Source organism: Panthera tigris, chromosome C2, assembly GCF_018350195.1.
Source record: "Panthera tigris isolate Pti1 chromosome C2, P.tigris_Pti1_mat1.1, whole genome shotgun sequence".
Classification (NCBI taxonomy): domain Eukaryota; kingdom Metazoa; phylum Chordata; class Mammalia; order Carnivora; family Felidae; genus Panthera; species Panthera tigris.
The window spans coordinates 149,845,741-149,867,935 of NC_056668.1; the positions used below are offsets into that span (position 1 = coordinate 149,845,741).

At 44.7% G+C, this 22,195-nt stretch overlaps 1 protein-coding gene across 2 annotated transcripts in view; it reads right to left on the minus strand.

The window, feature by feature from the left end:
* Nucleotides 1–7,447, minus strand: part of LOC102962809 (myosin VIIA and Rab interacting protein) — a 370,133-nt gene extending 362,686 nt beyond the window's left edge. For both annotated transcript variants that reach the window (XM_042957165.1, XM_042957164.1), the window contains exon 1: nt 7,377–7,447. The gene's annotated coding sequence lies outside the window, so the exon portion shown is untranslated. The remainder of the gene's footprint in view (nt 1–7,376) is intronic.
* Nucleotides 7,448–22,195: the final 14,748 nt, after the last annotated feature.

The following is a 22,195-nucleotide window of genomic DNA, read 5'->3' on the forward strand; positions in this document are numbered from 1 at the left end:
CTGTGAATCTTCAGAGAAAACAATGCAAAGAGACGGGTAATTTTCCTTTTCGGCAGTGATATAGATAGTACATCCAAGCCTAGAAAATGACCCTGCACACTTTGAGGTAGTTCTATTTCATACCACAAAGAAAGAACCGTATAGAAGGACATGGTTATCTGAGTCACGAGTCAGTGTCAGAAGATGATTTGGGGACTCTGGCAAATAGCCACAACAGATCCTGGGGCCACGGGCGGGCACCTCCGTCCTCCACGCACCCGCCCTTCCTTGCACGTCTTGCGTTCTTTTCTCAAGTGTCTGCTCAGTGAGATTAAATTGTCAGCCCACAGAATGGATTTGTGCATCCCAGCTGCAGACCGCGTGTCTGTCGTATCTGTGGCATTACGCTGTAAATCACAGCCACAAAAGAACTTTCTACAGAGTGTTTTTCTTTCCCCAGCTGATGATATATAAATATATACAAAAAAAAAAAAAAACGAACTCATAATTACTGACAGAAGAAAATGGGGGAATATAACACATGGTCGAACACCAAACCAGAAACAGTTTTCAGACAGCATTTACGCAGTTTCATTAGGCTCTTTTTAGGTCCCTTCCACAAATGCAGACTTGATTCTCAGAGTACATTTGAATGGGGTCAGGTTTCTTTCAGTAAAGTTTCCAGCCTGTTTCCAACCGAGTTCCTCATCCAGCTTTTTCCCTACTAACCTTCTAGCAGTTTCATGCTGTTCTGGTCTTACTTCTATGTACTTCTATGTAATCGTTTCTATGATGCAAGTTTCTAAATGAAAAGGTCAACAACCTCTGAGTTTTGCTAAACGAACTTTAGGATAGTTACGTACACACAAACATACATACCTACTAGGTTTTCTTTCAACGCCTTTGTTCTCCCTTCTCTAATAGTATCGGTTCCTTTATGGGCCAGACAGTATCCATACACAGTGCCACGGAAGTTTAACTGAGTATGGCCGCTTTGGAGAGCAATTTGGCAACAGGTCATCAAGCTGTGAAACTGCGTATAATATGACCCTGCGATCCCACTTCTGGGCACAGATCCTCAAGAATTTCTTTTGCATGCACATAAATACATTTCCGGGATGTTTATTGCATGTATATACGTAATAGCCAAAAAATACAGAGATAATCTAAAGTCCATCACGGGGGAACAGCTTTTTGAAATACGGTATTTTCATATGACAGAATATTTAACATTAAAAATATGAACATGATTTGTATAAAACAATCTGTTCTCTCTCAAAAAAAAAAAAAAGCAGAGTGATAATGCAAGTTTCTTTTACAGAAAGTAAAAGAGAAACAACCCTCGTGGAAAATTCTATAGTGAAGTCAGCTTTGAAGAACCAATAAACATGAAGATATGTTCTGTCTTCCTAGAAAAGAAAAGCTAAACGAATAAACAAAACAACCCAGGATTCTGGCTTTTTTCCTTTGCCCGTGAAACTGGAAATGATGATGAATAATTGTATTTATCGCTGGCAAGTCATGGGGATCTGTCATACTCATATGCGACTAATAGCAAAATCAATTTATAAACTTTCCTGGGGGGTTAATTGGCAATGTGTACCAAAAATGTAAGGAAAAGTAAACAACTTTCAACAAAGTAATTCATACAAATGAAACAGAGATGTGCACAAGGATGAAGTTACAATAAAAAGTATAAAGTGCTTCAGGTTTTAACAAAAAGAAGGATTTGTTAAATAGATTATGGTACATAAATGAAATGAATTATTACGAGGATACAAATGTCACAGAAGAATAATCATTGACTTTAACATTGCTCGTATGTTGCTGAATTTAAAAAATGATCCTATATGTGTTTGAAAAATCATATTCAAATGGTCCTTATTATTCAAGATATCTGGTGCCAGAGAAGAGTCACATAAAGTGAATCCATTTAAAATGGAGACCAAATTATGGGAAATTAAAAGTTTTGATGAGCACAATACATATTTGAAGAAAAAGAAACACAAAAATATAGTTTATTTGGTATTTTACCAAATTTCCGTAATAATATTTTTCATTAAAATGGATCTTTAGGAAAGATCCTAAAATTCATGTCGAAGCCTAGGGGGTCAAGAATAACCGAGACCATTTTGAAGAAAAAAGCTAAGAAGAAAAGATTATACAGCCTTAATAATTCAATAAAATGGTATTAGCTGAGGAATCATAAGAGATTAATAAAGCAGAGTTTAGAAACAGATCCAAAATTGTAACCAAACTGGCATATTATGAAGACTGCAATAAAATAAGTGAGAAAATAGGAAACTATTCGATAAATGATAATGCGAGAAGTGGTTTTGAGTATGGAAAACAATTAGATCCCTGCCTCACACAATACAGAAATACAAATTTCAGAGGAGTTTTAAGATCTGAACGTTTTCTCTAGTAAAATATGGCAATGCCTAGAAAAGAAACTTTGAAAACCAAAATGTATTTTTTAACAATCTCTAAGTGAGGGGCACCTGGCTGGTAGAGCATGTGACTCTTGATCTCAGCGGTGTGAGTTCAAGCCCCACACTGGGTGGAGAGATTGCCCAAAGTAAAATCTTTAAAGAAAAAAAAACTCTCAGGGAAATGCAAAGTAAAAGTGAAATGCAAAGTGAAATACATTCTATGCTTATCAGATGAACCCAAATCAAAACATCTGATGCACAAAGATATGGGGACACAAGGAACTCCAACACGGTGCTAGTAGGAATATAATGCGGGCCAACTACTACGGAGGGCAATTTGCAAAACCTGTAACAGACAGATGTTGAGGCAGGCATATCCTACTACCCAGTTATTCAACTTCTGGGGATATATATCCTAGAGACACTTACACATTTCTACAAGACCTTATCAAGGATAGTCCCTGCAATATTTCTCATAATAGCAAACAGTAAAAATATCTTTTTGTCCATCAATGAGGTATTGATGATACCAAACAAGGAAATACTATGTTAAAATGCATCAACTAAACTTTCAGTTATCAACAAATGCTATCAACATATGCTTCTAAAACAATGTTAGGTGAAAAACAGCAAAGTACAAAAATAAATTAACAGACCTTCATTTACATAAATTTTTTAAATGTTTATTTATTTTGAGAGAGAGAGAAAGAGAGAGAGCACACATGCAAGCAGGGGAGGGGCAGAGAGAGAGAGGGAGAGAGAGAATCCCAAACAGGCTCTACACTGTCAGTGCAGAGTCCGACGCTGGGGCTCAGTCTCACAGATCGCAAGATTATGACCTGAGCCGAAATCAAGAGTCGGTTGCTTATCCAACTGAGCCACCCAGGCGCCCCTAAAATTTTAACCATAAAGTAAGACTACACATTCTGATGAGCACACACTCAGTCCCAATGTTGCAGGCTGCATGGACTCAACCCCATATATATCCATATATCCATATATATATATAATATTATATATATGTATACATATAATACAGGGATATATATGTGTGTGTATGTGTGTATGTGTGTGTGTGTGTATATGTGTGTGTATGTGTATATATATACATATACATATATATATATATATATATATATATATATATATATATATATATAAAATACAGGGATATATATGTATATATGGTCCAGCACATGGCCAATATGCAATACTCTTAGCATGGTGGCCATCATGAATACAGTCTTCTAGGCAGCATCTTGATCACACGGACAGTGAAGGGAAAAGGCACTAGAATGGTCTGCTTAGCCCTCTCCACAGCTGGCTACAAAAGCCCACACCCTGTGGTCTCCCCTTGCGACTTGGCCCCCACCTCTGTGTGGAACACAGAGGGCATTTCAGAGGGCAGCAGTCTGACTACACCTATACCTATTTATTCTTTCGAGTTCACCATGGACAGTGCGGTGTGACTATAGCTACCTGGCTCAGGAAAGAGAACTCCTTCTCTCATACCTTTGGGGGAATTCCGGGGTGAAATGAGTCCAAAATAATCACAACACACCTGAGCTAGCTTCTCAGTCAACCCTCTTTAAAATTCCAAGGACATGGGGCACCTGGGTGGCTCGGTCGGTTAAGCGTCCGACTTCGGCTCAGGTCATGATCTCGCGGTCCCTGAGTTCCAGCCCCGCGCCGAGCTCTGTGCTGACCGCTCAGAGCCCGGAGCCTGTTTCAGATTCTGTGTCTCCCTCTCTCTCTGCCCCTCCCCTGTTCATGCTCTGTCTCTCTCTGTGTCAAAAATAATAAATAAATGTTGAAAAAAAATTTAAAAAAAATTTCCAAGGACATACCACAGTTCATACTACCAAAGAGAGGCCATAATGTCCCAACTCCACCTTCTCCAACACACAAGCCACCCTCCTAAAAAGCTGGGATAGGGTTCGATCCGTGGATTTAGGGTAGCAGGCGCCAGAGGGGAGGCCTGCCTGCCACACACTTTGGAAATCATTTCCGGAGATACTGCACTGTTGGATTTTATTCCTGGGATTCCTTACTGGGGGCTTGGGAAAGAATGCTCGGTAGTGCCGTTCTCCAGCCAAGGTGGCGCCACCATGTGGTAACAGCACAAACGGCTTATAAATCACTCAGCCTTGAAGTTCTGTGGTCCTCTACCAATTTTTAACATTGAGAGATTCACAATATTCCCATTTTTATGTTTCAAATGAGAATTAATTCATATGTTTTTTCATGTATATTTTCTCATGATACTATTTCAGGTCTGCTCTATTCAAATACACTCTATGAACAACCTGGCTTCAATGTCTCAATGTCAGTGCTGTTGTATCTGCGGTCTGGCTTATTTCACCACCCAAGAACCAGCTGGGGGGCGAGGAAGAGACAATCAGTTTAGATTCCACCTAGATCTTAAGCCCAAATCCTCCCTACGAGCTTTCTGGACTGGTTCATGTGCAACTACCTTTGGTTAGCATCCGTTAAAAGAAGAAGTAGAAAATCACCAAGCAGCTTCGTTTTACCTTTGACACTAAACTGGTAAAATAAATAATAATGAAAATAAAAATCAAGCTCACCTGAAAAAACTAAGCAGCATGATGGTTACCCTTGAGGGATAAGATCTATGGAGGACATGGGGAGACGAGGAATATTCTAGGTCTTAATCTGGGCAGGTGCAGGTGTGTCCAGCTAGTGAACATCCACTGAGAGTACAGTTCAGATCTGTGCTATTTTCTGTTATTATGTCATAGCTGAATATAACGTTAAAATAAAGTCACCAAGTTCAGACCCGTCGTCCCTCTTTAACTCGCCTTTGAAACAAAAGACTGCATAAACAATAATAACCCAAAACAGGGGATGCCCATTTCTCTCTGAGGTATTCCAGTCTGCCCCAACTGACTTCTCTAAAGACCAAGGCCACAGAGGAGCTCCCTTCTATCCTTCTGGACAGGGAGGAAGGAGACAGGATACAATCCATACCACTGTTTACATTGCTGAGCCTGGCTAGCCCTTCACTTTTCCTAAAACGAGCAGACCCTGGAGCAAACAATTGTCCCTCCGCCTCCACAGGAAACCTAGCCCACAAAGAGATACACACATCCCCACAGAGATACACTTCACCTTCACAGAGACAACACCCCCACACACAGATACAGTGCTTCGCCACCACCGCAGACAGCCCCCAGCCCGGCAGAGACAGCCAGCTCCCTGCCCACAAAGACCACAGATGGGGCAGGGGGTAATTAGGAGAGATGTAGCTGCCCATGGCCAAGTGAGAGACATCAACTGGAAGATGAAAAGTAGTATTTTCAAAGTCTTGGCAGAGTAAATTTCTCTAGAAACAAAGATTTTTACATCTGTGCCTAGGGTCTCAGAGACTGCTGTAAAAAAATTTTTGAAATCACCTCCACTTCCACCCACAGCTCAGATCGTCTGGAACCATCTGCCTTCTACCTTCACCTCCACCATGTCCCCTGAACCCTTACCGCCTTGGAAAGACTGTAACACAAGGATTATTCTGCTTTATAGATTTTAAATATTGAGGCTCGGGGGCGCCTGGCTGGCTCAGTCTACAGAGTATGCGACTCTTGATCTTGGGGTCATGAGTTCAAGTCCCACGTTGGGCACAGAGCTTGCTTTAAAAAGAAAAAAAGTTGAGGCTCAAAGATGTTTGTCACGCATCACAAAACTATCCAAGTGGCCATGTGATCGCTGAGTAAGGGCGGGGTAGGCTGAGTTGGAGGGACAGAGAAACAATGTCAAAAGAGGAGGGGTAAGTCTCTCCCAAGCCCAAAGCTCTGAGAACCGCCCACAACCCACTGGAACTGCCTCAAAGGATCTGGAATAAACGACAGACATCCGGCAACAGTTACACATTCTGGGACTGGACTCCACCCTCCCCAGGGAAAGTGTGCAACAAACCCAGATCAAGGGGCAGGGAGTAGGGAGGGCAGGAATGAAGCCAGACTCCAGGCATTTTCCTAGAGCAGATGGGAGCCAGGGTTGGCTAAACCAACAGCAGAGCGAACCCGCTTCTCTTACAAAGTCCCTGGACCCAAATTGACATGTCCAGTTCGTCTCTCCCATACTTATCTTGGGGACAGGGCCTATCTGGGAAACGGAAACGGAGCAGGACTCTCTAAGAGCAGGCACCTAGAAAATGCCCCTACCCCGCCGAGACGTTAGCAAATTAAATGACTGGGATTGGAGGGGATGCTGCAAATGTCTCAGGTCAGGGATTTCCGCCGCGGAAGCGCTCGGTACCGCGCTCCCCCCAAAGGTCCCCCACGGACGCCCCCAAACCTCTGTAGGGTCCCTCGGGACCGGCTCCCGACGTCTGCAAATCCCGCGGACTTGGAGGGAAGGAAGTAAGAGGAAGAGATCGGGATGAAGCCGAAGTGACCACCCACCCGCCACAGCGCGCCCCTCCCCAGGCGGTCCGCGGACCCGGCCGGAAGCGATCGACTAGGGTTCTTACTCCGCGCACGGGCCATGACCTTGAGTGAGTCTCTGACTAGCCCCATTTTACAGAAATTAAGAGTCCGAGAGAGCCAAGTCCGCCGCGCTGGCTGCTCCCGGGCGCTTACCCGGTGGTTCCAGGCGCCCGGCGGATGCACCTGCAGCGTAGTAGGTGCGCGGCGAACCGCAGCCCAGGAGCTACGTGGCCGGCGGGGAACGGCGAACGCGAGGGAAACGCAGGGACGAGCTCCGGCCGCGGCCAAGGGGGGAAAGGGGCGGTTGCGACTCTGCGACGAACCTCGAGCAAGTTCAACGCCCCCGCCCCCCGCAAGCCAGTCCGCAGAGGCAGGCTGGCCGTGCCCGGGGACCCTCCTGGTTCAGGACTCGCACGGGCGTGGGGGAGCGTGAGAGGCACCTCCACACACACACCCCCGAAGTTGCGGCAACGCAAGGGGGACAGTGGCGCAAAGCCGCCGGAGGGCAGGAGACGGTACTCACGCGGGGTGGCCAGGCTGGAGCAGGTCCCTGGCCAGGGTCACCGATGGCGGCCGCGCTCAGGCCACCGCGCCTCAGGACGCCCGGGGCACCTGCCGCAGCGCGGCGCGTGGATGAGGGAGCTGCGAGCGGCGAGGCAGGGGCGCGCGGGTCGCTCGGCGCGCCGGATCTGAGCTGCAGCGCCGCGGGGGCTCGGCCGCCAGAACCGCAGCCGCAGCGGGAGCCCGGGAGCGGGCAGGAGGCGGGAGCGCGGCGGTGGCAGCGGCTGCGAGGGAGGCGCCCGCGCCGCAGGCAGCCGGGGCCAGCCTGGCCGCAGCCGCCGCCGACACCTGCTGGCCCGGCCGACGGCCAATCAGAGGCGCCCGGGGCGGGGGCGCGTGCGGAGGCGGGGCGGGGGGGGGGCGCAGCGGGGCGCCCGGCCGGAGGGGCGGCGCGCGCTCGCGCCTGCGCCGGGGCACGGGGTGCCCGCCGGGCCGGTTCCTCGGAAGCTCCCCGGGCGCGCGGGCGGCACGCGCCGGGAGGGGCGGGGCGCCTGGGGAGGAGGCGGGGCTGGGGCTGCGCGCGCCCGGGGCGGGGACCCGCGCCCCTTCTCGGGCTCTTCCTGGCGGCGCAGTGCAGTGCTGGGGCCACGGCCCGGGAGCCCCTAGGTGAGACTTCAGGTCGCTATCAGCCTGGGAGGAAGGTGTTTCCTGTCCCCTGCCCCTCAGCCCCGGGGGCCCGGACCCCCCCAGACCGCGGAGTGACGCGTCACCCGAATCCGGGGTGGGCCTGGCTCTCCCAGCGCTGCCGCTCGCCCTCCGGAGTGTGGGCGCCCTCTTTCCCGAGCCTCACCAGGGCCGGCGTGGCGCTTCTCCAAACACAGCTCTTCCTCTCTTCACAGTCCCTGGGTATTTAAAGTCACCGTGGTGACCCATTCCCTGAGCTGGATTCCTTTCATTCTCCCGGGAATGTGCTGTGTAGCGCCGCCCAGTCGTTCAACACGCCCCGACTGCGTTCGCACCGGCTCGGGGTCCGCCCCGGGCTACTGCGCGCGCAAACCTCCCAAGACCCCTTCGCCGTCGCACCGCCGGGTTAGTGAGCCCGCGCTGCCAGAAGGATGCCCGAGGATGGCCGCAAGTGACGGATGCATTCGGGCCCCTGGCAGGGAGGGGGTCCAGGTCCTGGAAGAACGCCCGGGAGTTGAAAGGTTCCCCCCCAGGCCAGGGCTTCCTAGCGCCTTTGCATCCTTCAGGCGCAGGGCCGGGAATCTTCCTGAGACTGACTGCCTCAGCCCCGACAACTAGACTGAAAACACATTGTCGGTTTTAGCTGCAGCCTGGGAGTCACTCCATCAAAATAACTCGTTTGTGGAGCTGCCCTACACTGGTGACTCCTAAAGCCCTGGGAATCCTCTCGCAGGCCGGTGGATTAAGAGTGTCCTCTCCGTGTGGATTTGCTCAGTAGAATTGGATGGCTCCTTTGCTGATCTGTCCGCAGCAGAAAAAAGAAAAGAAAAGAAAAAAGAAAGAGAAAGGGAAGGAAGGAAGGAAGGAAGAAAGAAAGAGAAAAAAGGAAGGAAGGAAGGAAGGAAGGAAGGAAGGAAGGAAGGAAGGAAGGAAGGAAGAAAAAAACCTTTAGGAAGGGAACTTGGAAGGTAAAATGAGTTGATTTCTCTAAAGATCTGATTTCCTCTCTTAAAGGGATTTTATTATCCACAGACGGGCTAAAGTGGAAGAAAGTTTGTGTTTTGTTCCTTTTTTCTTTACATTCAGTTTTAATTTTATTTACCTGTACTTGAATACCATTAGCATGGGACGAAATTCAGAAAGTCCAAATGGGTACACAGGTAACAAGACACCCTCCCACCCACGCTCCCAGCCTCTCATTTCCTCTCCCTGGGGGGGCCCCATTGCTGTCCTGTTCCCGGTTACCCTCCTAGAGAAAATGTAATCAACCAGATGTATTTGTCCCGTGTTCCCATTTTTGCCTTTTGTTATGCAAAATGGTAGGTCTAACTTTTGGCACAGGCCAGCAGAGTAAAGGTGTGACTTACTCTCCACCTGGGGGTTGCTGAGTAGTGGCTGCATCCTGGCAAGAACGGGGACTGGGTTCGAAGGTTATTTGACATTATGCAAGTGTTTGCAAAACTGTCCTAATCTATAAATTCGCCACTTTACAGCCTCTTTCAGAATCAAGATCCTAACATCTTTCCTAAGTTATAAACATTTCAAAAGAAAAATAAATGTGGAAGGGTTCAGCGATTTGGGCAAGGTTACAAATAAGACAGGAAGAAAGTACGGATGGAAATCCAGGGACATTATGCACAAGAAAGAGCCCCAGTTCCCTTTCTGTTGTCTTATAGGGTCAGAAACAGGCACAGCATCCATCCTTTGCTGAGCTATTAGTGACTTTTTTTAAAACATTCCCGAAAGGTTTGGCATTCGAAAATGATTTGGGTAACAATCAGCCTGCTAGAAGGTGACCTAAAGTGCTACCCCCTTGACCACTCCATCCTGGGCTGTCATTCAGCAAAATTTTACTGAATTCCAGCAACATCCATCCCTTCTTTTGCTTCTCCTGACTCACAGGTAGTGCTTGTTTTTCCATTTTTTTGCATCATCTTGACCACTGTAAAAGTTTGAATGGATTCTTCCTTTATCAAGAAGAGCTCGTTGACTTTTGTGCACCAAGGATGTGTATCTCATCTTTTTAAAACATAAATCAGACAGTCCATTTCTTAGCCAGAAGATTGATGAGTTTATACTGGCAGGAAAAGGACATGTCTCAGGAGGATTCTGGGTAAAATTAAAAATCACAAAAGACCAGGGTGCTCCTATGACCTTACTGCTTCCTGTCTTTGTGACCTTGGACAAGTTACTGAACTTTGCTGAATCCTAGATTCTCTAAATTTAAAATATGGTATAATCCTCTCCACTGCCCGGCAAGATTATTATTGATACAATGTTTGTGAAATTCTTGGCACATAATGAGATTTAATATGTTAGCTATCTAAAAACGATTGTTTCAATCTGGGAAAAAACGAGTTTATAAAGGAAGTTTCCATACCATTTTGTGGCATCTGCTGGCATAGAAGTGATGAAACCTTTGCCCACTACTTTGCTGTCAGCCAAAACATAATATCTGATTTTCAAAAACAAAATTCTGAAACATGTATCTCTACCTCTTCCATTCCACGTAACACTTGTTAGGTAATATTAGTTATTTGGGTGTATCACCAATCTCCCCAACTAGACTGGAAATGCCTTGAAGTTGGAACCATGTCACATCTTTGATTCCTATGGGCAACTGGAACATTATCTTGATAAACCGTAGACATGTAGTAATTATTTGTTGAATGAAAAGCAAGTGGGTGAAAGGAAAATTGGCTAAATTGGACCTCATCAAAAAAATGTTTTAAACCCATTTGTTGTGTAAAAGACCCTATTAAGAGGATGAAAAGACAGTGGTATGCTGGGAAAAAATATTTTCAAATAACACCTCTGACAAAGGACTTGTATCTTGAATATATAAAGAGCTCTCAACATTCAATAGTATACTCCCAAACAGTCCAATTAGAAAATGGGCAAATGACATGAAGAGATATTTCACGAAAAGATGCTCGACATCATTAGCCAAGGGAAATGGAAGTGAGAACTACCATGAAGTATGACTACATACTATCAGAATGGGTAGGATAACAAAATTGTGACGACACCAAATCCCGGCGAGGAGACAGAGAAACTGTGACACTTCACGCATTGCTGGTAGGCATGTACAAAGGTGCAACCGCTCTGGAAAACAGTGTGGCTATTGCTTTTCCGACAAAAACCGAACCTACCACACAACCCAACGATCTCACCTTGGGCCTTTGTCCTGGAGAAATGAAAACGTATGCGTTCACACCAACTTTGACAAACCAAGCTGCATAGGACCAGTCCTCAGAGCTCCACCCACCACGGTAGGAGAGCAGAGGACCACAACATACATCCAGTCTGCATGCCGTATGAGGAAACAGGATGGAGTTTAGTGTTCACTAAGTGAACACTCATGTTTTTGGACAATCCAAGGAGAAATGGGAGGCTTCAAAATGGACATCCTGGACTCTGCTCTTCAGCAGTGATTAACTGGAAAAACAAAAGACATGTGACCATATGTGTATCTTGCGTTGATGACATAGATCATACTAGACGAAACAGAACTAGAAATAGAAATGCTTAGAAAAGAATTCATTGTTTCTAGTAAGTACAGTATTTTTCTCCAAGGTGTTTTTTTTTTTTTTGGAACAATGAATATTTTTTATACAGCTATACATTCCCTACTAAATAATGGCTTCTAAAAAGCTTTATTGCCTTCTTTAGTAAGGTTGATTCTATCTTGGAAGGACAGTATAGAAGTAATTATAGAATCTTGTCATTCACTGATTACAGTATCCAATAAGGAATCCTGCTGCTGCTAAGAGATACTGATACAAAATGTTATTTTACGGGAGTATAGATGATTACCAACTTACAGAGCCTTCATTTGCGACTGTCTTCTCTTAGAATTTTCTTACTATAAATTAGGTCCCCACGATAAAGCCCAGGCTTGGTTGATAACCTCTACAGCCAAATCAGATAGAACGCTTCGCTGAACCCTGAACCAGTTGAGGTCTGAAGCAGCTGATTCAGCCTGCCGTTGTGCTGGGGACTAATAACATTAGCAATAATGCCCGGAAACTTAGCCAGTGCCCTGTGTGTGAGTGTGCATCCCCTTCGTAACAATCCTCAAAGCCTGAGGGATGGTTTAATTGCCGTGATCTTATTCACTGAGGCTTTAGCAATGAAGTTGCCATTGCAGTGGCAGTCAGGCATCCCCAGGCAGGTGAACCTGTCCTCTTTCCCTCGCTGCCCTGCTCTGCATTTTCTTTATTCCATAGCACCTGTCACCCTTTAACACACTATTAACTTTCTTATTCTGTTTACTACTTATTGTCTGTCTTCCCCACTAGGGCATAAGCTGCATGAGGGCACAGATTTTTGTTTTGCTCACTGAGCCTAGCACATAGGAAGTGCTGGATAAATATTTATTACACGAATGAAGATGCCAGAGAAAATGCTCATCCACCAACATTTACAATTCAAAGATGTTCAGAAGCTTTTGCGCATGCTGAATATTCACATTGATTTTTTTTTTTTTTTAGTCAGGTGACCTGAATTTTCATGTGTTTTGAAATTCTTTCCAGAGATGAAGCGTTTCCATGCTGGCTGCAGTGTTGACGGTTCATTGAGGATATTTCTCCTCTCAGTAATTCCCCCCTCCACTATGATCATCACTACCTTTAAGGCAGAGCCAAGAGGCTTATGACTCCAGGAGACAAAAAAGATCTGGAAAGAAAGGGGATATAATGTGGAGGAAGATTCTGTCCTGTAGAAAAGGAAAGGAGAAGAAGGAAAAGGAGGAGAAGAAAAAGGGGTAAAAGATGAGGAAGAAAAATAAGGAGGAGAAGGAAGAGGAGAATTAGAAGGACAAGGAGAAGGAGGAGGAGGAGGAAGGCAAGGAGGAGGAGGAAAAAGAAGAAATCTCTCTACCAGAAGAGCAAGGGAATCATTTGAAATGAGTGTGGTAGGTAAAAAATAATGCTGGTTCTCCCAAAGATGCAGGACTGAATCTTGTGAATCTTTCTTGGTCCCCAGGGCGCTGAGAATAGCAAATGAGGAAAGGTGGTGAGACATTGAAAACCACATAGCATTTGGGGCTGGCGGAGTTGAGCCCCTGAGAGACTGAATGTACAAACGGACAATAGCCAGACCAGAGATGACAACAGGGCTCTGACCCATGACCTCTCCAGCAACCAGGCAGGAAGCCAAACCACAGCCTCTGCGGCAATCAGCCCTCAATGATCAGGACTTGGTCACTGGCTACCGGCTTCCTTATTTTTTGGCCCTTGCTTCCAACTTAGGGACAACTGAGAAAGCCAAATACGCTCCAAAATCACGTAGGGTTGCCCTGCTTTTAGGTAGCCTGCTTCCGGCTTCCTCGTGCCCCAGCCTGCATTAAGGGAGGTTGCTGGAAGCCTTTCCTCTTTTTCATTATAAAGCTTTCCTATTCCCCTGCCTGCCTTTGAGCCTCTGCCAAACACAAGTGCTGAACAAAAAGCTTCTGTTTATTTTCATTTGGGTGGTCTTCATTTATTTCCAGTTTTCCTAAAGGTTCTACTGAGACAAACTGCATTGCCCACCGCCACGGACCCCAGCCTTTACCAGGCGAGGTGCCCACAGAGGCCCCCTGTGCCTCGCCACTGTGGCTTGTCAGGTTCTCACCAAACATTTGCGAACCAGCCCTGGTCCTGAGCCCCGCTCTCTGGATGTGGAATTCCTCCACTATTTATTCTCAGTTCGGTACCTGGGTTCTGTTCTTGGTACCTATTGGCTTGGCACCCTTAATGTAATCAGGCTTTTTTTTTTTTTTTTTACCCGTTTTGCTCTTTTGCGCTTCTGTTTTGTGTGATGTGCTCTCAAAAGTGTTTGCCATAGGAAGGAGAATCACAGAATAGGAAGCAAGCATAGGTCCCTTTGAGCCTGAGTTTGTGGTTCCCAGCAAAGCAAAGCCCATTGGGGCAAATTTTGCCACGTTACCTGTAAGACGGGGTGAGATTTTCCTTCTACCACATTTTTTGTTCTTTTTGTTCTGAAAGCTTGGCTTTGATCCAGAGAAAATGTTCTCTTTGCTGAATGTTCTCTTCGGTTTTCCGCCTGCCTGGAGGTGCTGATGGTCAAGTCTGTGTTCAGAGGCAGCCAAACCATCAGGTTGGGGGCCAAGCTACAAAGTGCACAAGCATCACTTTACACAGGGTTGCCTGCTCCCAAGGGACCATCTCGGTCTAAATCCTTTACTCCTCCTCCTCCAGGAGAAACTCCTGCTTTCTACCTGAACTCTTCTTATAATCCTAATTCTCAAAATATGGCACTTCTTCACCAGCGATGATTTGGAGATTCAGTAGCCACCCTGGGAACACTTGGCTTGAATAAAATTGTTCATCTGGGAGGTGCCTTAGAAAACAAAGGATCCAAGACTTCTCAGATTTAATAGGCAGCATTTTTACTGGTATGCAGAGGCCTCCAAATGAAATTCTGATTGAAAAAATTGCTTCACCATAAGATTCTTTGGCCGAAGCCAATGAGAAGCTTGACAATCCTAAGCAATGACAAATTAGACTCATTTCCTGAGTAAATTCTCCCTCTTTGTCCTCCAGTTCCCTCTTTATATCCAGCTCTCCTTCATCCCTCTTTTCCTTCTGATCTCTCTCTTTCCACACTTCTGATAACTTCTTTCTCTTCTTTCCCTTGTCCAGATCCCCTATCTTTTCCTACTGACTTTCCTAAGACCCCTAAATGCTGGTTGCTTCTAAAAATTCATTCCTGCCATGAGTCAGGTATGCCTTGGATCCAAGCTGAATTTACAGTTAGAATTCAGAATTTCCCTAACCCAGAGAAGGCCAGCTCCTATTGATAGAATTTACCTTTCTTTTGGGTGCATATGTCCCAAGGTTACCTGAACTATATCAACTTGTACACGTGTTGATCAAAACATCAGATGCTAAATCCTGGATGGCAAAAACTGATCGAACAAACACAGAAAGGGGTCTATGAGTCACTCTTTTGTAATAATCCTGAGGGTACAAAAGGGCCCCCCAAATTAGAGAAAAGTCTGCTAAAAGACATACCCAAAACATTTCCAACAGAATTTTATTAGACCATAATTTAATCATACACAAAAAGAAAAGATGAGCTGTAGGAGATTGTGGCCATTCAGTCCACTCCCTCAGGCACACATCATTATCCCCCTATGATCTCGTAACTGCAAGACCCACACATTTAGGGATTTCATTTCTGATATTCTACCCTGTTTCTTGCAGAGTTGGCAAAACATTGCAAAGGACTCATGTACTCATTCCCATCATCAACAGGTTAAGGCTGCCCTCCCACAACATCTTCCTAAACAGCTTCAGCCTCCTATCAATCTTAAACCAGAAAATTTCACCTATTAGAAGAGACCTCAAAGAAAAACTACTCTTGAACTTCATTGGAATGGACCCTATCACATACTGTTGGCAACAAATATAGCAGTGAAACTCCAGGGAGTCCATCCTTGGGTCCATGTTTCATAATTAAAGAAGCATTCAGAATTCCACACAGTTGGCAGTCTACTACATTAAAGGACCTCAAATTTCAAATTCTCAGATATCCTCTAGTAGCAGCCAACTTTTGGAAGTAGGTAGCTGACCCAAGGTCTATGGAATATGGGAATAACTTAGGATAGTGGACAGTCACTGCCTGAGACATAGGACGAGGCTCCTGGCTAATTCTTGTTTTGGAATTAGCTTGCTCATCTGCTCACTTATAACCATTCTCCTCATTTCCTATAGACCCTTGGTTATTGTCCACCCATAATGGCCCTTTTGGTCTTTATTATAACTGTTAGGTCAGCACATATGCATTCTAATGCCATTCTTGGATTATCCCAAACAGTAACCACTGCCTTGAGTCTCGCTGATTGCTGTATATGCCATCCATCACCAGATCATCATGATAAAAAATCCCGGGGGGATTTCAGTCTTAATAAGCAAGGCCATAAGGAATGGCATTTGCATCAAAATAGACAAATGACCTTAATTAAATCAACACATGAATTTGGTAGTGCCCTTCTCTCAGAAAAAGAACCAATTATTATAAGACATTGGAATTCAACCACCTTCATGGGGTGATGGGCCAATTACTTGCCACCTGGAAGACATTAATAGCGATCAAAACTGTAACTGGGCTAATGTAAGACCTCCTCTTCCACCATCAGGGACTCCTTTTCTCCTGGGTCTCCATGTGCCCCCTACTGGATACTACTTCTTTTGCAGCCAGAATGCCTGGTCTTGTTTGCCTCTGACTCATACTTCATGCACTTTAGCAATAGTATGCCAAGACATCGCTATACAGAGATCCTAATTCTAGAAATCATGAACATAGCAAATTCCAACTGAGATGCAAGTTCCCAAACAAGCCCATTCTTGATTATCCAGGCATTCTGAGAAATTACTAACCAGTTGTTTATGTGAAGAATGACAGCAGTGTTTCCAATGGAGAAATCTTATAAGCAGAAAATCTAGAAAAAAAAACTTATCAGTGGGGAGCCTGGGTGGCTCAGTCAGTTAAGTGTCCAACTCTTCATTTCAGCTCAGGTCATGATCCCAGGGGGCATGGGACTGAGCCCCTGCATCAGGCTCCATGCTGAATGTAGAGTCTGCTTAAGATTCTCTCTCTCCCTCTCCCTCTGCTCCTCCCTAGCTCACTCGCTCACGCACGTGCTCTCTAAATAAATAAATAATTATTAACTTTGGCAGAAATGATTAACAATACCACCTCCACCCTAGATGATGTACAGACCAATCTCAACTCACTGGCACAAGTAACGATGGACAATTATATTACCCTAGATTTTTTGCTGGCTAGTCTTGGTGATATCTGTGCCATTGCTAGTCTTCGCTAATACTTAGACTAAAGAAACAGGCAAAGTAGAACAGGTAATACGTTGCCTTAGGGAAACAGCTACTTGACATTTTTAGGTTGATCTTTATGGCCCCTGGGATTCATTTACTGGGCCTGGGATGGGCAGTTGGGATTCCTGGTTCTTGTAAGTGTCTTACAGGGACTATTAATTATTCTTGGTTTTTGTCAGTGGTCATGATGTTGGTCTCTGGCATCCTATCCAGAATAGTAAATCCTACTGCATAGCTCCTCTCTTGACAGATAATCACCGTGACAACACAACAACCAAAAGCTCAAGGTGATCTTGCAATTATGCAGTTGACCATGGAGACAACTGAACCATCCCCACAGTGAAGTTCTGGATCTGTAGCCTTCCCTGAATTGGCCAACCCATCACTCGCAGGAGTGAGAGAGTTGCCAAAAGGAAGACTGAGAGACTGAATATACAAAGGAAAATGACCAGACCATGTATGACAATAGAATGCTGGCTCACAACCTCTGCAGCAACCAGTTCAGGAAGCAAAAACACAACCTCTGTAGCATCTGGCCCAGAACAATTAGCATTTTGTTAATAATTGCCAACTTTTTAATTGTTTTGCCCCAGCTTCCAATCAGGATCAAACAGAGAAGGCCAAATATACTTTCTAAACCAATCGTGTAAGATGCCCCGCTTCTAGTTAGACTGCATCCAGACTTCCTATGCCGACAGCTTCCAATCAGATCATACTTAATACCTTCCTTTTCTCTTTAGTTATAAAACTTTCCTACTCTCCTGTCTGCTTTTGACTCTACCAAATGCAAGCGATGGTGGCTTTCTTATTTGCATGGTACTCCTTTATTTCCATAGCTCATCTGGGACTCTGGAAGGAGACAGCCCCGCGTGGCTCCCATCTGGCAACACAGAGCAGCCGCTGCCAAGCAGGAGTGGAACTGTGTCCAACTTAAGGTGAGAAAGAATAGGAGATGGAACCCCGACACTCCCTCAGCTGTTATACAGCGTGGAAGAAATCCACAAATGCCTGCATACTTCCTGTATGGAGTGGAAGATACTGATTATTGAGGGCCAGCAAGCCTGCAGGGGGCACTGTCGGGAGGGGGTAGGCGATATTGTTGCAGGGGATGGGAGGTGGTTTGCCAAGGCCAGAGACCTGATGTGGGATTTGGCTGAAGTTCAGAGGTTCTGTTATGACGTTAAGAGCCAAAGTGGGGTCAGGTCATCAAGGGAAAGACTCCAAATCTTCACCATGCCAAGGACACTGCATCAGTTAGATGTTGCTGTGTAACAAACCACATCAAAACGTCGCAACTTAAAACAATAACACTTGGGGCGCCTGGGTGGCTCAGTCGGTTAAGCGTCCAACTTCGGCTCAGGTCATGATCTCACGGTCCGTGAGTTCGAGCCCTGTGTCGGGCTCTGTGCTGACAGCTCAGAGCCTGGAGTCTGCTTCGGATTCTGTGTCTCCCTCTCTCTCTGACCCTCCCCCATTCATGCTCTGTTTCTCTCTGTCTCAAAAATAAATAAACATTTAAAAAAATTTTTAAAGGGGCGCCTGGGTGGCGCAGTCGGTTAAGCGTCCGACTTCAGCCAGGTCACGATCTCGCGGTCTGTGAGTTCGAGCCCCGCGTCAGGCTCTGGGCTGATGGCTCGGAGCCTGGAGCCTGTTTCCGATTCTGTGTCTCCCTCTCTCTCTGCCCCTCCCCCGTTCATGCTCTGTCTCTCTCTGTCCCAAAAATAAATAAAAAACGTTGAAAAAAAAAATTTAAAAAAAAAAAAATTAAAAAAAAAAAATTTTTTAAAAAACCCAAACAATAAGCACTTACTAATTCATCATTCTATGGGGTAGCTGGGTGGTTCTTTGGGACTGGACTGGCTCAGCTGATCTTGCTGGGGTCATTGAGGAAGTGGGTCATCTGCCAAACGGATAACTTAGCCTTACTAACTGAATGAAATGGGTTGTAAGTCAGAGGCCATCTAACAAATTATTTTAGTGATTTTCTATGCTTTTCCCTCATTATTCTTGTTCCCTCTCCACCATTCTTTAAATAAGACATAGTTGTAATTCCAAGGCACGCACAAAAACGTTTTTGAAATATTTATCAGTTGGTTGTATTACCAAGCACAGTAATGCTCCTAATAATTGACCGGCAGTCTCTTCTTAGCATGAATGTTCAACTTCTTTCCATGTACAACCTTACAACTCAACCAAATATATACTCTACAGTATTTTTGAAGATGAGCATGTGCAGGAGGCAAACTTGGAAAAGGACTTTCTGCACGACCTTTTGAGTTATATAAACATCTCTCATTCCTTTGCCATCTAAAAAACGAGAATGTAGCATCATTCCCACCCCATCGTGCCTTTTGAATCAGGTCACTGGTGATGAGCTCCTCCATATGCTCCTCTGGTAACCATGTGTATCATATAGTAAGTTCTGCAGTTCAACAGGCCAAGCTCAACTAACATTACTAGAAGGAAACACTGCTTCATTAACAATAAACCTCCCACAGTTTACTGTAGATGGAGAGAGAGCTCACGGTGGACTTGGTGAAATTTCAGACCCTGTTCCTATTCCAGCACCAAGATTTATTTCCCCCACCTTCCTTCCACCGTGTTGGTCTCAGTGGATTTCTACTCTTCTTCTAATCAACATACCCAAACAAGGACACAAATCTTTCCCTTGTGTCTCCAGAGAACACTTGAGATAAGGTTGGGATGTTAAAAAAAATCACTGAAGACTAGGAAAAATGGAAATAACATCAAGAATGCCACTACTTGAGGGGTGCTTAGGTGGCTGAGTCAGTTGAGCGGCCAACTCCAAACCAGGTCATGGTCTCGCGGTTCGTGAGTTCGAGCCCCGCATGGGGCTCTTTGCTGATAGCTCAGAGCCTGGAGCCTGCTTCAGATTCCGTGTCTTGCTCTCTGCCCCTTCCCTGCTTGCACTCTGTGTGTGTGTGTCTCTTTCTCTCAAAAATAAATGTTAAAAATTTTTTTAAAAGAATACCATTATTTGAGACTAGTGTTTCTCAAATTTTGCCCCACAGAACACTAATTTGGGGGCACTAATAGAAGTTGCTCCATGAGAAGATGTTTGTGGTTGAACGAAGTTGGGCAGTGGTGCACACTGTATCTAACTCACGGATACTAAAAGGTACATGGGCATAATAAAGGCTCTGAGCAGTCCTGCAACAGACCTCTAACTTTTCCTAGTGCAGCGATTCTCAAGTACAGAACATTTTATCTTAGCACACAACCAATATCTTATGGACACCATGTCCTGAGATATCAGTTTGGTTACCTGAATTGTATCCCAAGCCTTACAAAGGGGACCCACATAAGGCAAATAGGGTGCCGGAGTCTCTTCTTCCCTACATCCTTCTCAGCTTCTAAATGGTAGATGCTGTCCTGAAAACTCAAGGTGAATTCCTCCATGAAGAGACAAAGGGAAGAACATCAGGACCTTCTGTGGCTACCTCAGCTCTGCGTTCACACTTCTACATTCTTCTCTAAGAGGTGCTTCCTTTTCAGATGAGTGATACTTGGAAAGGCCGGTCTCACAAGACAGGAGAGAACTGTAGAATACTTGTCAAGAGCAAGAACCCTGGAGTCTGAGCTTCAAATCTCCACGCTTCCATGTTCTCATGGAATGAGATGATAAATAAAATGATATCATAAATGATAACAGTAGTCACCACCTCATAGGATATTGTGACTATCCCATGAGCGTAAGCTCATGAAATACTTAGAACAGGGTCTGACATAGAGCGTGTCCTCTGTAGATGTCAGGAATTATGTAGTTTAGCTTAGACCCAGCAGCCCTCAAAAGAATATCCCCATCAGACTACAATACTGATTTCAAAATTCATACAAGAGGGACACACCTTGAGGAGGGAGGGAATCAGTTTTTTTCTGGCTGCAAATATTTTGTCAGCATGACTATCAATATAGTTAATTGATACATTTACATTTTTATATTTTATAATTATGAATGTAATACATTCTAACACTGGGAGCCTATAAAACATAAAGAAACATTAGAGGGAGAAATGCACTCAAATGATCTGTCTTTGGAGACCCCACTGGTAATATATATGTGTATATATATATATATATATATATATTATATACATATATATATTCTTTTTTTTTTTTGAAACACAGAGAGACAGAGCACAAGTGGGGGAGGGGCAGAGAGAAGAAGGCACAGAATCCGAAGCAGGCTCCAGGCTCCGAGCTGCCAGCACAGAGCCTGATGCAGGGCTCGAACCCACAAACCGTGAGATCATGACCTGAGCCAAAGCCGGATGCTTAACCAACTGAGTCACCCAGACTCCCCTTTCTTTTCTTTTCTTTTTTTTTGAAAGAGTAAGACAGAGCACAAGTGGGGGAAGGGCAGAGAGGAGACACAGAAAAAAAAAAATATATATATATATATATATTCTAACACTGGGAGCCTGTAAAACATAAAGAAACATTAAAGGGAGAAATGCACTCAAATGATCTGTCTTTGGAGACCCCACTGGTAATATATATGTAATATGTGTGTGTGTGTGTGTGTGTGTGTATATATACATATATATATACATACATATATATATATACACACATATGTGTGTGTGTGTAATGAAAATGATAATATAATATACTGCTAGAAATTTCTTTCACTTGGCAAAATGTTATGTAGACTCCCCTTGTCACTATTCAACAGCTGCAGATCATTCCATCCTATGAATGTATTAGAATTCATTTCTTGATTCCTGAGTGGTTTACGCACCAGGATGATTTGGTGAATTACCCATCACAAAACCAATGTTTCAACAGAAGGAACCCACACACTCTTCATCTCCTGAAGGATTAGTAAGCTCTGTCAGTGCTTTCCACTGCATTTCCCACTCGCGCACCGTGTCCACCTCTTAGTGTTCATTATTTTTTAAAGTAAATAAATTCAAGTCAAGCGCATCCGCAGTCAGCCAGAAAAAAATCAAAAGGCTAGAAGACAAAGCTTATTAAGTAAGATTAAAGGAAATAGTGTTCTTTTGTCCATTATCTGCCAATGCTCTGTACTTATTATTCAAGCATTAACATCTCTTTCTTCATTTTATGCTTCTAATTCTACTTTCCATACAAACAGGAGCATTTGCTATAAGGAGGGTCATTCCGTAACATGTCACAGTGTAAAATTGGCCAACACTTCCTTCACTCTCAGGAGAAAAGATCTCTGATATACTTCAAGGATAAAATATGGTAGAAGATAAGTCATCCAGAAATCCAAACACTGAAGCGTTCAAAAGACAAAACTTGTTTTGATTGACTTTTTTTCCTCGTGATC